This window comes from Acinonyx jubatus, chromosome D3, assembly GCF_027475565.1.
Source record: "Acinonyx jubatus isolate Ajub_Pintada_27869175 chromosome D3, VMU_Ajub_asm_v1.0, whole genome shotgun sequence".
Lineage (NCBI taxonomy): Eukaryota > Metazoa > Chordata > Mammalia > Carnivora > Felidae > Acinonyx > Acinonyx jubatus.
The window spans coordinates 30,185,693-30,204,456 of record NC_069392.1 but is presented as its reverse complement, the minus strand read 5'-3'; the positions used below and the strand labels follow the sequence as shown (position 1 = coordinate 30,204,456).

Genomic DNA, 18,764 nt, shown 5'->3' with positions numbered 1-18,764 from the left:
GCCATCCTGGGTTCTGGCAGGCTACTGGGCTCAGGGCCCCTGGACCCCTCAGGAAGGCAGGGTCATAGTTCATCAGGGCTGCAGAGTTGCTCAGTGACCCATCTGCTCTGCTGTCCTCATGGGAGGAACTGAGGTTTGCTGGGCATTCTGTGTCTGAGGCAGGCAGGGAGAGAGGGAAGGGATGGGACTGCTGTGCACCACCCGTCAGACTCACAGAGATGAGACAGGATGCCATGGGGCTATGGGGAGCAGTCCTGAGAAAGAACCCCTTTCTCTCTCTTGCTTTCCCTTGTCCTCTGCTGTTCCCTTCCTTTGTCTCTCTGGGTCCCCAGTTGGGCCCACTAGCCTCCTCCGGCCCTATTAACATGGCTTTCCTCACAGCATGACAGTTTCCCTGTGGTCCTGGGCCCTTTGTCATCCCAGCAGTCTGGTACCTGAGGGGTCCAGACTCACTGAACGCTGGTGTCCTAATGCCTATAGATTCCCCACTGTTGTATAAGGACAGTTCAGTTACCTAAAGGAGAGAACTAACTCTTCTGAAGTTCTGGACACAGAATATACACAACTCCCCTGAGTTTAAAGGGAGAGGACAGAGAGAAAATCATACTCACAGCAACAGTTTCAGAACTGCAAAAGGATGAGCCGTCACTGCTTTGCCTAAGCCTTAATGCAAAGACTGGAAATGCGGACTCCAGCCTTGGGGGAAAGAGGAAAACTATCCTTATTCATTGTCATCAATAGATAGCTCTCAAGTTTCTATGAAGTACCTGCCATGAATTTACCCAAGTTCCCTGCCTTAGGCTTTCTGTTCCAATGCCTGAGGTATTTGGAGTCACTGCACACAGGGAACTCAGAATGCTTTTCTTATGCCTAGCCTGGGTCCCCACCCACCTCTGTCTTCCCCACATATTTGCTTTGGGGATCATCTTGCTTCTACCTGATTCACCTTGCTTGGTGAAGTGGCTCCTTCTTCCACTCCTCAGTACATATATGGCCATTCCTGCTGTCACTGCCCCCATCCATGTATCCTCAAATTGCCCATGGGTCTGCTCCTCAGACTGGGAGCTCCATGACCCAGTCAGGTGATGGGACAGGTACACACACAATTATACCCTTACCAGCAAAGAGGTTGCAGCAGGATGACAATTTTACAAAGGCAGAAAAGTGAAATTTTAAGTTTGTTTTAATCAGAATGTGTCTTCTGTTTCATTTGGGAATGGCTTTGAGTGGGGCGCCTGGGTGGCTCAGTTGGGCATCCAACCCTTGATTTTGGCTCAGGTCATGATCGTCATGGTTCATGGGATCAAGCCTTGCATTGGGCTCTATGCTGGCAGCATGGAGCCTGCTTGGGATTCTTTCTGTCTCTCCTTCTCTCTGCCTCTCTCCCACACTCACATGCGTGTGCACTCTCTCTTTCAAAATAAATAAATAAACTTTTTTTTTTTTTTTAAGGGAATGGGTTTGTGTCAAGGCCTCTTCCTGGAGCAGTGGCTCACCTGTGTCCACCCTGTTCCAGGACTTCTTGGGCAACAGTGCCTCCATTTCTTGACATTGAAAAGATAATTAAGTGATTTTTATATGCCCCTTCAGGGCTATACAGCAAGTGAAGATAATCAGTATCTAGTGATTGTGTCTGCAGAGGTCTTTATCACACTCTGTGCCTAATTTTGTTAATAACGTTTGAAAGTTTTACCCCTGAGAGCTGGACCCTAGTTCTGAAATGCAGGCTGCACACAGCTTAGGGTTTAATTTCTTGTTACTACTATACTATTTTTTCTTTTCTTTGAGTGGTCCAGCACTGACTGGCTGCTGTTGCTTCTCAAAGCTTGGATTTTCCTCCTCAATAAAATGAGAATATGGATATTGCAAAACTTAGCAATGCACTGTGTTCACCATTTCAAAAAAAATTTTTTTAACGTTTATTTATTTTTGAGACAGAGAGAGACAGAGCATGAATGTGTTTACCATTTCAAACTCAAGATGTATTTTAACCCAGTGACCAGAGACCATTCAGGCCCAGTCTGTAGCTCCATATCATGACTAGGACTATTAGCCTAATGTATAGTCCAAAGAGAGAGGAGAGAGAGTGAGAAAAAAAACCTTACTTTTCTTCTGAACACAAATACAAATGTAGACAGCACTGTGGGCCACTTACACTCTTTCTCTCTACCCAGGAATGTGCCCCCAACCAGGCTTCTTGCCTCCTACTTGTCTACCTCTCCTCCCTAATGCCTTTATAAGGCATAAGGAAGAAATGCTGCTTCCCTTAGTACAGTACTGGGAGAGCAGTTGATTAATATACACTCATGGTTCCCAATTGGAGTGATTATGCCCCCTAGGGGACATTTGACAACATTGAGAGCCATTTTTGGTTGTCATAATTAGGGAATGCTACAGGGATGCTCTAAACATCCTGGAATGCACAGGGTAGCCCCCGCAACAAGGAACTATCTGACCCTAAATGTCAGTAGTGCTGAAGTAGAGAACCTCTAATCTCACTAGTGTTGAATGCCATCCTTCCTAGAGGCGCTTTGCTGTTCAAAGAGGTTGCCTATTAACATAAGTGGATCTCTCATGGCTGGCTCTGAGGTTTCAACAGAGAGAAGAGTACACTTCCCAGAGGCTTGGCAGAAAGTGTTGGGGGTCCCTTGCATGATCAGAGGGTCCTGGTTTGAGACTCTGCCTTGGGAATAGTTTCCCCTACCCATTTCTACTTTCCTTTGTTCATTCAGTCATTCACTGGACATGAACCAGACATTGAGCAAAATAATGAAGGAACAATGTGAGGTTTCCTTGCCCCTGACCCTCCCTGCTAGCATCAGCAGCATCCAGATGGCTAATTCTACTTGGCATTTTCTCAATCTTAATTGGGAGAGGCTAGGGGTCTCCAGTGGCCATTTGTATATATCAAGTGGCTGTTGGCTATAGGAGGAGTCTGGGATGGGGCGTGAGGACTCAGCATGAGAAAGGAAGGCTCTGCTCTTACTGACAGAGCTCATCGCTGACAGCCTCTTGGGTTCCCAGTGGCATTGTGCATATTTGTACTCCTTGGGGGAAAGGTGACTGGTGAAGATGGATGCCTTTGTGGTTACTGCTGTCTGTGTGGTTTCATGTCTGTCACTAGAACACCTGAGGGCTACTGAAGCACCTTTCCCGATGTCAGCATCTAAATCCCACCTTCCCTGGAGCCTGAATGGTGGGGCTGCAGTGCCCTCTAGTTGGCAGCTTGTGGCTGTGGAATGCCCCTTCCAGCCTCACCTGGGTGAGCATCTCATGGTCTGAGCCTGTCATTGCTGACATCCCCTCACTTCTGGGAGCCTTTTAGCCCCATTTGTTCTAAAACCATGTGAGGTCTCCATGAGCATGTTAGTAAAAGGTATATTTATTTATTTATTTTTAAATATTTATTTATTTTTGGGAGGGAGAGACAGAGAGAGAGAGCAAGCTCGTGCAGGCGAGAGCAGGGAGAGACAAAGAGAGAGGAGAGAGAATCCCAAGCAGGTTCTGCGACATCAGCACAGAGCCCAACGTGGGGCTTGATCTCACAAACTGCAAGATCATGACCTGAGCCGAAATCAAGAGTCAGATGCTTAACTGACTGAATCACCCAGGTGCCCAAAAGGTATATTTATTTTAAACTTGTGAGAAGGGCTGTGCATCTAATTTATCAACTTCTCTGTGATTTGGTTTAACACTTTGTTAAGTTTATTTTTATATATTTCTTCCAGAAGACTTGTTAGTCAAGATTAAAAAATAAAGGACAATAGTTGGATTTTGTTTTCAAGGAAGAGGTTGCACATGTAGATGTTCTGATTTGACTGAGGAAATTTCACTGCCAAGATGTGCGCTGCCCCTCTGCTCACTGATGATTTGCACTTCAACCAAAGGGAAAAGCAGAACTGAGGTTAATAAGATAGAATCTTAGCTGTGAATATTCCTAGTTCTCAGGGAGATTCTTCTGGAAAATGGTTGGTTGGAACAGTTGCCCCCTTGGGCCAAATGCCAGACTCACCCTGATTCTGGGAGGTTTGCTTTGTAAAGTCAAAGACACTTTCCTCCCTGACTCCACCACACACACCTTCTTCCTCATGCGACACCCCCTCTCAGGGTCTTCCCTGCCAGTTCCAAGTGTCTTTTGGAAGCACACACTTTCTGTACCAGGTCCCTCTGGCCAAGGAAGGAATGGATGGGAATCTGTATTGGCCCAGGCCAATCAGCCTTCATCACCATGGTGTCTCTGACACACCGTGCCAGGGGAGCCCAGGGACAGGACAATACTGGCCATGAATTTGTTGGTAACAGTCATTTCTGGATAAAATTGGAAAATAGCAACCTAGGCTTAAATCAAGAAAAGTAAATGTTTATCTAATGGCAAAGAGCAGTGAATGGCTTTGTGACATAAATCTCTATGTATTCTTTCTGAGGTAGCCTCAGCTTATTTTTTAGAGCCTGGGTTTATGTGATTTCAGAGCTTTGATACTGTCTAGATCTCTTTTCATTACTTTAGACTGCCAAGTAATAGGAAGACAATAAGGGGGCATAAATATTCAAGACACAGCCCTGAAAGGTATTTGCTTACATCACTGGAGCCTCTCTTACCAGAGCTGGGTGGGCGTGGGGGCATGAGCAGCCTTTTCTGACAGCCTGTAGCCCCACCCAGAAGGGCCACCTGAACCCACCTGGACAGCCCAGGGTGCAGTGGGAAGTGGGCGAGGTCAGAGTGGCCAGCCACTTACTGAGGAGCAGCAGAGGGACAGAACCTTTTTACTTACCTGTATGAACTGTATGAAATTGTAGCGCTTCAGCCATTGGACCTATAAAAGCAGCAATTTCAATTAAAAAATTCATGGAAGGAGTCATGTCAAGCATTTCTTCCTTAGGAACTGCTGCAGGGATTAAATCACTTAGGAAAATACAGGTGCCTCAGCCTCCCTGTGGAGACAGAGCAGCACCAAGCCAGCGCTCAGCACAGTCTGTGCTGCACCAGCTCCAGGGAGAGATGCAGGTGGGATGCTGGGAAGGAGGCCGCTTGTTTTGTCCCCTGGCGTTTGGAAGGAGGACATGACTGCAGTGACCAGTACAGAAGCTGGAATTCTTCTGATCCAAAGTGTCCCAGTATAGGGGAAGTCCACACCCAGAGACTCTCCCTATAGCTGTTGCAGACTTGGCTTAAGATGTGGCCAGTGTATGGTTTGCCCCACAGGGTGTTTTGACAAAACTTGGTTGACAGTAACTATTGGGAGATTTCACATAAAAACTGGAATTTACATTTTCTCTTGAAAAGTCTGCATATCAGGCCTCTATTCCTGCCTCTGGCACTCTCTAAGATGGGACCACAAAGCAGTTGCCAGGCTGAATGGGTTGGTGCTCACCTTTTGACTATGGTTCCATCTCTCTTGGGGGAACCCCCAGTTGTGGGTGGGGTGCCATTGCTACCTATTGCTTTGCACAGTGGTGGTTGTTTTTTAGAGAAAATATATCCTGCACTTATGTCTTTATCACAAGGGTGAAAACAAAGATAGACTAAGAGGCCCACTGGTTTCCAGAGAAATGGGAGGGAACTTCCTTGTGGAAGTAAAGATCATTCCTGAAAGATTAGACATTCAACCAAGTATGTCTGGGCCAGCAGAGTCCAGTGTCTCCTTTGCCCAGCTGGATGTGTTTGTTCTGGACCTTGCAGTTCAGTCCAGGCCCCAGAGCAAGGCAGTCTTCTCTGTGGCTGGTGTCTGTGGCCAAGAGAGTAGAGGTGACTGTGGGCTCCTCTTGTTGGCCTTGGGAGCAGGGGTGGCTTGAGAATGGGCAGTTCTGGACACCCCTAGAAGCAGCTCGGGAATCCACTGCAGTGGCTCAGAACTCACCATGCTTGAAAAGCCCACAGGCTGTGTCCTGGGCCCAGTGAAGGGTGCAGGGAGTCAGGGGAGTCACCACACACACAGTTCATTCCCACAGTGACTAAAGAGCTAGACTGCTGTGTACCTGCCTTTTCTCATTTCTACTTAGGTTTAGAAAAGCGTTTAGAAAAACATTTCTAAAATGATAGAAATGAACTATTTTCAGTAAGGTGCGAAAAAAAAAGAACTAAAGGGCTTGATGAGGCAGTTATAATAGGCATGTCTCTGACACCCCAGACTACAGAAAAGAGAGCCCCTCTGGCTTTATTTAGCATCAGATTGAGATGAAAGATGGCAGGGGATAGTTTCTCTGTGGGTGAGGGAGATTCTTGCTGCACTGTAAGACCGGGGGTATTTGTTGTCAACTTTGTCCCATAACAATTCTCCATTATTTCATGAGCCACTGAAACTACATTTCCTGATGTCACAGGGACTGCAAGAGGTAGGTGAGCACCTACTGTAAACTCCAAGCACAGATTCCCTCTTGGCAGTCAAGCCGTTTTCTCCCTGAATAAGTGAGGATGCAGTCAAGCCACCAGACTGGTCATTTAAAAGGCTTTACCCTTTGGTGTATCTGATTGAAGCATTGGAAGATAGATAATTTTAACAGCTTCAGAGTGAGAATGTCTCCCTTCAAGTAAGAGAAACAGGAGGCCAAGTTGCTAGCAAAAATTGGATCAGGTTGCTGGGCCACAGCTGTTAATATAGCAGATTCTCATCTGAACAAAAGTAGAAAGACCTTTTCAGTGGCCAAGATTTGTCTTTGCAGCAATGCGAGTAGCACAGATTGTCCCTCCACTGTTGTTGCCAGTGCTCAGAACAGTTTTGGAATTACCCTCAGAGCTTGCAGGTCATTTTTTGGAAATTTTTCAAAGGAAAAATATTTTTTAGTGTCTTGATGGCAAATCTTCCTTTTTCTTATTTGTTCACTGAGGATGGATTTGATTTTTGGTATCAGCCAAACTCCATTTGGAGTTAAATCTTACAAATGATGAGACTGATCAGACTAACTGATACAATTTTGGTGCAAAACCAAGTGTGGCTCAATTAGTAAGACTGATGTTTTCTGAGCTACAAACTGATGCTGTAGAGAAAGGTCAGGAAGGACCCACAGAAAACGAATGGCTTCCTCCGGAGAGGATCTGGGATTGCAGGAGGTGGGCAAAGAGAGCCTGGTTTGTGTGTTAAAAGTTTTGTGGTTAGGGGGCTCCTGGGTGGCTCAGTTGGTTAAGCTTCTGACTTTGGCTCAGGTCATGATTTCGTGATTTGTCAGTTCGAGCCCTGCTTTGGGCTCTGTGCTGATAGCTGGGAGCCTGCTTCTGTGTCTCCCTCTCTCTATGCCCCTCCCCCGTTCATGTTCTGTCTCTCTCTCTAAAAAAAATAAAATAAAATAAAAACTTTTATGGTAAGGATGTATTTGTGTATTACTTTTGGAATTAAAAAACATTCTCTGCTCACATAAACTGATGCTGAAGACAACTGCAATAATGTTCTGAGCATCTATAGACTATTAAGGTAACTGATTTGAGCTGGTTTGTGCTGTGACAAAAAGCATGCTAAAATCAGATTTTTAAGTAAAATTGATGAAAATTTTAAGAAACAAATTTTAGTCATGTTTTAGATAGACAATATAGCTTAATAATCTAATGATAAAGGTTGTTTGTTTATACTTAGTCCTTAGAAATTGGTGTAAATTGTTCTGGGGAAAGAAGAGTTCTCTAAATCATTCTAATTCTGTGGCCTTTGTTGAGGATGCTCCCCGGAGCTGTCAAAAGACACCAAGGGAAGTAGCTGGGTTCTGACTCTGTATCAATCCCCTACCAGCTCTATGACCTTGGGAAAAGCATTTGCCCTGTTTCTAGTCTTACTCTCACAAAAGAGGAGGTGATTCAGCCGACGCTGAATAGCATGTAGTTCCACATTTCTCTGTTGCCCTGAGTTTTCTAATTCCCAGGCTGGTTTCTCTCCAGGTCTAATTGCTCATTCTCCCCCAGCACCAAACCCAGGAGAGGGACCTGTGTGGCTCCTTTTCTGCTTGCTCAGGACTATAGATCTCTCTGATCCATTGTATTGTTCTGGAATTATAAAGGATTCCCTTTTCTTCCCAACAGATCTTCCTGGATGAATTGTGTTTCTCTTAAGGGATGTGCCCTAGATTGAGCAGTTGGGAAGGACATTTTAAGTCTTGAAAATAAGTCTGATGGTGGATTCCCAAGGAGGAATAATGGGGGAAGTCCTGGGGAGAATAGTTATTGATACCCAGAGGTATCACCTTTGCATCTAAGCTGTTACTGCCATCTAGAGTGGAAAGACAGTAATACTAAAGTATTTGGATGGTGGAGAGGCTGTGTGAGGAAAAGGAAGAAATGAGAGAAAATGTATTTTTCCAGATGGTAAAGGTGTTGCTGAATATCCAAAGATGAGTTTTACCTGTGCTTTGAAGTTCTCACCCTGGGACAAGGAGAAAATATATTTCCAAATATTTGAGGGCATACAATACTTTTCATTCACTGAGCCCTTCGGTACAAGACAATATCCAGCAATGGCCTTGCTTTACCACAAACTGGCTGTCACCTCCAGTGAACAGTATAAATCTAAATCATATCTAAAATGAGGGATGACTGGCTTAGATCAGAGGCCTTCAGATGGTTTGTAACCCTGAAGAACAATAAGAAACACATTTTATATCATAATCCACGATACACAACTAAGGCAGAAATTTTGCAAAACAATACTTACAACGTACTCAGGCATTATCTATTCTGTTTCAGTTTTTTGGAATACTGGTTGTGACCCACTTAAATTGATTTTCCAGTTCTCTAAGAGGCTGCAACTCACAGTTTGAAAAACACTTTTTAAAAGGTATTTCCAGTTTCACAGAGGGCTTATTGTTTCCAGTCCCTAAATCTGATTCCTGTTGTCCTCTGTATGTGGTAAGGAAAGTTTAGCTGAAAGCATAAAACTAAGAAGGTTCATAAGGTCATAGGAGTGGCCTTACACATGGATGCAAGGCAGCAGGCTTTAGCTGCAGCTCACAGCAGAAGCCCCAGTAAGTCATGGTCACATCTTTCTCTTTTAATGCTATAAATGTTGTATCTTTTGGATGGAAAAAGATCCAAAAGATAAAGAAATGAAAAAGATTATAAAAGAGTACTATGAATAAGTTGAAATGGACAGATTCCTAGAAACATACCCTACTAAGATTGACTCATGAAGAAATAGAAAATCTGAATAGATCTGTAACTAGTAAGGAGGTTGAATCAATATTCAAAACCTCACAACAAAGAAAATAACCTGGAACAGATGCCTTCATTGTTAATTCTACCACACATTTAAAGAAGAATTAATCCAATCTTTCTCAAACTCTTCCAAAAAATTTGAATAGGAGAGAACACTTTCTCACTGACTCTGTGAAGCCAGCATTTCCCTCAAGCCAAAGACCCGACAGTAAGAGAAAACCATAAACCTATATCCTTTATGAATATTGATACAAAAATCTTCAACAAAATACTAACAAACTGAGTTCGGTAGAATACTAAAAGGATTATACACTATGACCAAATGGGGTTTATTTCTCTAATGCGAGGATGGTTCCACATATGAAAATCAATCAATCTACTGTTCATTAATAGAATGAAGGGGAAAAACTACATGATCATCCCATTGACGCAGAGAAAGTCTTTAAAAGCATTCAACACTTTTTCATGATTACAAATACTCAACAAACTAGAACACAAAGAAACTATTTCAACATAATAAATGCCATTTTTTGAAAAGCCCACAGCTAACATACTTAATGGTAAAGGAACAAAAACTTTTCCTCTAAGATCAGGAACAAGACAAAATGCATGCTCTCACCGTTTCTATTTCAATATTGTATTTATTGGAAGTTTTAGCCAGAGAAACTCAACAGAAGAAGAGATAAAAGACATTCCAGTTAGAAAGGAAAAATTAAAATTGTCTCTGTTCAGAGATATCATGATTTTATATATAGAAAAACATAAAGATTCCAACAAGCAAAAACCTGCTAGAACTAATAAACAAATTGAGCGAAGTTGCAGGATACAAAAATCAATATGGAAAAATCAGTTGCTACTTGACACTAACAATGAACAATCTGGAAAGGAAATTAAGAAATCAATTCCATTAAAAGTAGCATCAAAAAGAATAACATACTTAGGAATAAACCTAACTAAGGAGGTGAAAGATTTGTACACTGAAAACTATACAACATTGCTGAAAGAATTTAGACACAAATGGAAAGACATCTTGTGTTCATGGATTGGAAGACTTGATATTTTTTAAATGTCAGTACTACCCAAAGCAATCTACAGATTCAGTGCAGTTCCTATCAATAATGTTTTTTTGCAGAAAAAAAAAGTCCATCCTAAAATTCATATTCTATCTCAGGGGAGGTAGCTACACCACCCCCCCAACCATAGCCAAAACGATATTGAGAAAGAATAACAAAGTTGGAAGTCTCACACTTCTTGGTTTCAAAACTTATTACACAGCTAGAGTAAAAAAAAAACAAAACAAAACAAAAACAAACAAACAAACAAAAAAAAAAAAAACAATGTGGTACTGGCATAAAGACAGATTTATAGACCAATGGAATAGAATAGAGAGCCCAGAAATAAACTCTCCCATATATGGTCAAGTGATTTTTGACAAGGGTGCCAAGACCATATTCAAGGAAAAAGGACACTCTTAAAAAATGGTGTTGGAGGGGCACCTGAGTGGCTCAGTTGGTTGAGCGTCTGACTTCGGCTCAGGTGATCTTGCAGTCAGTGAGTTCGAGCCCCACATCGGGCTCTGTGCTGACAGCTCAGAGCCTGGAGCCTGCTTTGAATTCTGTGTCTCCCTCTCTCTCTGCCCCTCCCCCATTTGTGCTCTATCTCTCTCTGTCTCTCAAAAATAAATAATTGTAAAAAAAAATTTTTTTAATGGTGCTGGAAAAACTGGGTGTCCACATTCAAAATAATGACATTGAATACTTACCATCTTATACCATATACAAAAAATTATCTCAGAATGTTCCAAAAACCTAAATGTAAGACCTAAAGTCATGACTCTTAAAGAAAACAAGGGAAGGGGTGCCTGGGTGGCTCAGTCGGTTAAGCATCCGACTTCAGCTCAGGTCATGATCTCACAGCTTGTGGGTTTGAGCACCACGTTGGGCTTTATGCTGACAGCTCAGAGCCTGGAGCCTGCTTTGGATTGTGTCTCCCTTTCTCTCTCTGTCCCTCCCCTGCTCGCTTGCTCTCTCTCTCTCTCTCTCTCTCTCTCAAAAATAACAAATAAACATTTTTTAAAAAGTTTAAAAAAAAGAAAACGAGGGAAAATTTTCATAAAACTGGGCTTGGCAATGATTTCTTGGATATGACACCAAAAACACAGGCAACAACAACAAAAATAGATAAATTAGAATTCAAAAATTTAGAAGTTGTTCATCAAAGGAAGTTGTTCACTGCCCAGAGAGGGAAAGGCAAGTCACAGAATGAGAAAAAAATATTTGCAAATCATATAGTATCAAGAATATATAGGGGCACCTGGGTGGCTCAGTCAGTTGAGTGTCTGACTTTGGCTCAGGTCATGACCTCACAGTTTGTGAGTTCAAGCCCCGGATCAGGCCCTGTGCTGACAGCTCAAAGCCTGGAGCCTGCTTCCAATTCTGTAATTCTGTGTCTGCCCCTCCTCTGCTCATGCTCTCAAAAATAAATAAACATTTAAAAAATTTAAAAATTTTAATTTAATTTAATTTAATTTCCTACAATTCAACAACAAAATAATAGACAACCCAATTTAAAAATAGGCAAAGGACTTGAATAGACATTTCTTCAGCGAAGATATCCAACAAGCACACTGAGAAAAGCTCAGTATCACTAATTGTGATGATAATTTTATGTGTCGACTTGACTGGGCTAAGCAATGCCAAAATAACTAATAGAACATTACGTTTGGATGTGTCTGTGAGAGTAATTCTGGAAGAGATGAACATTTGACTCAGTTGACTGAGAAAAGAAAATCTGTCCTCCCCAGTGTGAGCAGGCATCATCCAATCCCTGGTGGGCTCGAATAGAACAAAAAGGTGGAGGAAGGTTAATTTTTCTCTCTTTCTTATTGAGCTGGGGGTTACATCTTCTGCCCTTAGACATCAGAGCTCCTGGTTCTTGGGCCTTTGGACTCTAAAACTTAACACTTGTGGCCCCCTGGCTTCTCAGAGCACCAGACTCAGACCAAACTATACTACTAGCTTTCCTTGTTCTCCATCTTGCACATGGAAGATTGTGGGACTTCTCTGTCTCTAAAACCACATAAACCAATTCCTATAATAAATATCCTCCTTTATGTGTGTATATTTATAATGATGTTTCCTACTGGTTTTGTTTCTCTGGAAAGCCTCAAGTTAATACAATAATTATACACAAATCAAAACCAAAAGAAGGCACTACATCACACCCATTGGGAAGGCTGTTATCAAAAACAACCCAGAAAATAACAATTGTTGGTGAAGATGTGAAGAAATCGGAATGCTGTACATTGCTGCTGAGAAAGTAAAATGGTACTGCTGCTAGTAAACCAGTATGGTGGTTCTTCAAAAAATTAACCTTAGAATTACCATGTGATCCAGCAATTCCACTTGTGGTTAAATACCCAAAATAATTAAAAGCAAAGATTCAAAGAGATATTTGTACACCCCTGTTTATAGCAGCATTATTGACAATAGTCAAAAGGTAGAAACAGCCAAAATATCCATCAGTGGATGAATGGAGAAACAAAATATGACACATATCAACAATGGAAATTAGGTTTAAAAAGGAATGAAATGTGGACACATGCTACTACATAGATGAACCTTAAAGATATTATGCTAAGTGAAAAAAAGGACACAATATTGTATCTGTCCACAAAAGAACAAAAGCAGGATTCCAGTTATGTGAGGTACTGAGAATAGTCAACTTCATAGAGACAGAGAGTAGAATGGTGGTTGCCAGCGGGTCAGGGAGAAAGGAATGGGAAGCTGGTGTTTAATGAGGACAGCATTTCAGTTTGAGAAGATGAAAAATTTCTGGAGCTGGATGGTTGTGATAGTTGCACAACAATGAGAATGTACTTCATGCCATAGAACTGCACAATTTAAAAATAGGCAAAGGACTTGAATAGACATTTCTTCAGCAAAGATATCCAACAAGCACACTGAGAAGAGCTCAATATCACTAATTGTGATGATAATTTTATGTGTCGACTTGACTGGGCTAAGCAAGTCCTTTAAATTATGAAGGAAGTAAATTTTATGTTATATATAAAAGAAGACAAGTTGGTCTTGATTTCTGACTCACCACCCATCCCCTAAAATATATCAAATGGTCAGATTTAAAGGGAAAAAATACAGTCATTGTGTTCCAGATCTGCAAATAACACATCTTGATCTTTTGCATCATAAAGACAATCTTTGGAAGATAGGTGATTATTTTTTATCTTTAATGCAGATGTTTTAGTGTCAAGCAGATTCAACTTAACAGGAAATTTTTCTGTCAGTATGGCTATTCATTCACCAGTGGGAAGGAGGAAAACACAAAGCAAACTTCTCAAGTATAAAGGAGTCTAAAGGGTGCCTGGGTGGCTCAGTTGGTTGAGAGTCTGCCTCTTGATCTCAGCTCAGGTCTTGATCTCAGGGTCGTGAGTTCAAGCCCTGCGTTGAGCTCCATACTGAGCATGGAACCTACTTACAGAAAATAATAATAAAATAAAAGAGTCTGAAAATACATGTCTTCAAGCCTGCAAGATTTAGGGCTGTCCTATGTCCCTTTTCCATACAGCGTATATTCAGAAGCCCCCCCCCCCTTAATGACCAGCTAGTCACCCAAGGTGGTCCAGGGGGTTCGGGTTACTTTTTGTGGATCTAGGCTGAGGGGCACTGTCATGAGTGGAAGCCTCTCCCTTGGCATGTTTCCGCCATCCAAGCTCTGCCCACAGCCTTGCAGATGCAGAACAAAAATGTCACCCTACTCAGAGATGATCAAACATGAGTGAGTGCAACAAATAGCAATGTACTCATCCACAGTAAAGATTCATTATAGCAAATAAAAGAAGATCCAAGAGAAAATAAGAGCTTATGACCAGTTCTCATTCTTTCTGTGTACTGCCTCCCTGCCTTCACCTCATGACACCAGAAGGAGCAGTGTGCGGCAGAGGCAGCCTCTGCTGACGGCTGTACTCATGGTGGTTCCCTCAGAGGGCAGCTGATGCCAGCTGACCTAACGATTGAAGAGCACAGAGAGTCATCGTGCAGCTGTGGGCCTTTGTTCTGTGCAGCACCTGGGGTTTTGCTGAAACCCAGTGGTGGGAAGTTGTGAGGAAGAACTTTCTGTGAGGGGTCTCATGGGTGATGCTGCTTTTAGGAATCAGCTTCTGACCTTATGAGAAAGGTTCTGAAGAAATGTGAGATAAACGCAGTTTTGCCTAAGCCTGTCTCATGTGTCCAGCCTTTCCATTCAAAATGCCACCTTTGGTGACAGAGGGTAGCTACGCCTGTGGTGAGCAGAGCCTAATGTACAGAGATGTTGATGTACATGAGATGTACATACCCCTATGCTGTATACCTGAAACTAATGTGACATTATGTGACAGCTATGCTCAAAAAATTATTTTTGAAAAATACAAAATGCCACCTTTGGAATAATCTTGTTAATAAACAAATATGGAAATTTCAATGAACTCATTATTTTAAAAGAGATAACTGAAAATTATCCTCACTTCAGTTGTGTATAACAGCAAGTAGCCAATACCTGTGATGTTAGGAGCTACCATTTACTGAAAACTTACATGCAAGGCATAGAACTAAAGAATTTACATATATTGTTATATTTGAGCCTCACAACAACCTCCTTTTACAAATTGGAGACACTAAATAAGCTTACCTGAAGTCACATATTGAAGAGGGGCAGGGCCAGGATTCTGGCCTAGGGCTTTCCCAGCTCAGAGTTCACTTGCCCTTACAGGTCCACATCTCTGTTGATAGCTATGTTATCCATCTGGGTAATATTAAGTTGTCATCAGATAATCGGTCATTACCTTTCTTGTTACAGTGCCTTTGTTCTAGGAAGATAACTAGATGTAACATACATGCAAGACACCACACACACACACACACACACACACAGAGACCCAAGGCTCACTTCCTTCACCCCCAAGACTGGATGCCCTTCTTGTAAGCTTCCTGGAGCAAGTGTGACAGTCTCCCATGTGTTGTCCTGCTCAGTTTTAATGTGTGTTACAACTGGTACTGATAATAGATGCAACATGAGTGATTTGAGGGTAATATACCTTAAAAAAATTAACTAGAATTGATTCAAAGTGATCCTTGAATATCACATTAGGTCACATTCCAGAATGCTTTCTTGAGTGGAACAAAGGGGTGAGAGTGACAGCTTAACCTCGGGGATTGTACAGACAAAACAGGTTGGGGAAACAATCCCAACCTCCATACCATGGGGAAGTGTGGCATAGTGCCTGTTGAGTTATGCACATCATCTCGTGTGTTGGGAACAAGACCCCTTGTCAGGAAGTATTTGGTAGATGTATGATGAAGTAATGAATAAATACTTCCCTTCCTTTTGGTGGGTATTCTAACAAGGAAACAGCTGTAATGGAAGGAATGTGTTTAAGCCTGTATAAAAATATTAGCAAAATTTTATTCCTATTGCTCAAATTTCTATGAACTATTTTAAGAATTATCTTATTTGACAGCTTATTCCAAGTATAACACCATGTAAAGATACAAGCATTGGCCAAGAACATTAGAGCCTTCATTGTTGAGATAAACATTGGTTCCATAATGAAGATCCAGAAATACTGCCATTTGAGCAGATGCCAACTGTATGATGAGCTCCTTCTCCCTGAAAATGTCACCACTAGTGTTTTGGAGATGAAGAAACAGAGCAGTCTAGACAAGAGGGCCCACATCTTTGAGTTCAATTGGCCATAGCTATCTGAAAAGATAGTACAGGGCCCTTGGAAGACACTGGTCTGGAGTCAGATCATAGTCCAAGAACTTCACCTCACCCTTGGGGCAAGAATCAGCAAGGCCAACAGTGTGAGAGTTAGTGCTACTGAGGACAGTCTGGCGATGGCCAGCATGAGACAGCCCGGAGGGGAGTGGCCAGAGCAACTTATGGCATGAGGCCCGAGTGAGGCAAGTTGCTAACCATCAGGTCGGCTGAGATCCAGTGGGATCCAGTCTTTCTAGAATCCTGGCCATCTTCTGGGTCTGGATTCTCCAGGTACCAGCACAGAACTGGAATGACAGCTTTCTGGGCTGTTGATCCTAACCATTTCTACCATAATAGCATCTTGTAGATCTCATAGTTTTAGTGATCTCCTGTATACCATGTGAGTCAAAGGCCTGAAAAATACGTGTCCCGTAAAAGTGAATAATTGTGGGGGCAGGGAGTTGTTAGTGAATAGTTAAATAAGTCGTGTCATTATTAAAATATTAATGATGGCAACGAGGGGGGTGGACTGGGGGCCAGGGGCACGGTAAGTGCTGATAACCTCCTCAGCAGAGGAATGTGAGGTTTGGGGAGGAGCTTATGAGCTCCACTTCAGACAGATCAGTGCTGGCATTCTGTGGGTATCCAGGAGACGCCCACGGTGGGGCTGGGGAGGGAGGGAGTGGCCCAGAGAGACTGTTAGAGGAGAGCGGCCCCAGACGGGGCTCTGAGGAACTCCCAACATTTTACCAAATGCAGAGCTGGAGGCACCCCCAGGGATCAAGCAGTGTGGCCATAGAGGTCAGGTGCCGCAGGAAGGGAGGATGTCCCTGAAGTTAGCAAGAGAGGCCCCAGTGCTGCTAGGAGGCCCGGGCACAGGAAACCACAAAGCGCCAAGTCAAATTGGTGACAAGGAGGCAGGTGTGAATTCGGTGAACAGAAGTTTGAGTGTGCGCAAGGTTTGGTCTCTTCTGGGCAGTTTCCCAGTTTTGCTCATTTTTAGGCAAATGAAGCCATTGAGGATGGTTATTTCCATTTTCAGAAAATGTGCAAGCCCCTACTTTTGGATTATGTGCCTCCCGTTTCACATGGTGCCGTGGTTCTGGCCCTTATGCTGCGCACTGTGCTCTAATCTGCTGCTTTCGCTGTCGCCAGTTCTCAGGATCGGGGCGGGGACCAGTGCACAGGAGCAGGACTGGCACTGAGCTCATCTAAAGGACAGGAAAAGGAGCTAGGGCAGAATTACGAGTTGTAGAAATTATCTCCGAGGATTACTTTTTACGCTGGTTTCAATATGAGAGTGACCACAACCACCCAAAGCCATACTGATTGTTTTGCTTTGATCCAGAGGAACCTGTGCTCTGAAGTGCAGTGCAAGCTGCCTGTGCCTGGTGCAGGGCCGCCTCTGGGTGTGGCTCAGCTACGTTATTAGATTCGACTTGGGGTTGTCACCTGTCGTCATGCCAGAGCCATAATGGTCCATTACATAATTTTATCATCAGACCCTAAGCCCCAACTTCCTCTAAACACAGCTGGGCCTGATCATATTTTTGCCACTGATTCCATGATGTCCTGCGGGTATCTTAGGAACAGGTTGTATGTACTGGACAAACACACGTTTAGCTGCAAAGGGAGTGTTTGAATTAGAATTCAGGCCTACAAAAGGGAGTTAGAGAGGGTTGGCCTTTGCATCTGAAGACTTAGAGATGTTTTACCTCACAGGTCTACATGTGGGCATTTTTAAGACTTCAGGAGGCTCAGTGATGGCACAGGGTCTTAAATGCATATTCCTAGGAATCCAGAAGTATAGGCATCTCCCTCCTCTACCCTCACTGCCAAGCCAAGTGTTCTCATTCTCTTTATTACAGTAATAGGCCTTAAGGTAATAAATAGCCCAGGAGACACTTGCTAATAGCCAATAATTTGGGTTCAAAAGGGATAATATATCAAAATGCCTTCTAAACAAGTCTGTGGTGTTAGAAATAACCCTTAATAATATCTGTTTGCTTGTCACCTTGTCAGTCTGATCAAACATTTTTGAAAAAGATACTAAACAACTAGATGTCAAGTTAAATCTGCCTGTGTGAACATATGGGCTACAGAATAAATTCACCAGAAGACACTTGAAGGGCATTTGGGCTTTGGAAACTCAGTTTTCAGTGTGAAAGCCAACCCACTGTGTGGCTGGGTAGTGCTTTTCTTCTACTCCTGCTGCTGCTTAGGTCAAAGCTGGTTGCAGTTCACAAGGGCATGGTCTGGTGCTTGGACCAAGGCAGTTAGTGCACATCTGCATGGGGGGTTGGCCTCCAAATAAGAGCTTAGATTCACCCAGACCCTACGCAGATCCAAGTGGTGATTGAATGTGACCGTGAGGACATTTTGAATGTATTGCAAAAATACAGCTGTATAGTTTGGCACATATTTGACTTCAGAACTATTTTATTATTATTATTTGAATTTTTTGTTAGTGTTTATTTATTTTTGAGAGAGAAACACCGAGCATGAGCAGGGGAGTGGCAGAGGGAGAGGGAGACACAGAATCCAAGCAGATTCCAGGCTCTGAGCTGTCAGCACAGACCCACAAACTGTGGGCATCATGACTTGGGCCGAAGTTGGACACTTAACCAACTGAGCCACCCAGGCACCCTGACTTCAGATCTATTTTAAAATGTATTGTGGCTAAGACCAAACCTCCTAACTTTTCCTTGTGGTCACAATTCTCTGTTTTAGATGTTAGGTGTGAAAAGGACCAGTTCTTTAAGGGTCATTCCATGTTCTAAACAGGTGTGCTGCTATCAAAAGAGGAATGTGATCCCTTGATTTTGAGTGCTGTTGTATGAAACTAATGATTTTCTTGTGATGTTTCTTGCCCACCCCC

The 18,764-nt window shown here is 42.8% G+C and overlaps 1 protein-coding gene across 25 annotated transcripts in view; it reads left to right on the top strand.

The window, feature by feature from the left end:
- LDLRAD4 (low density lipoprotein receptor class A domain containing 4) overlaps positions 1–18,764 on the top strand; it is a 442,107-nt gene that overhangs the window by 414,398 nt on the left and 8,945 nt on the right. The window lies entirely within an intron of this gene.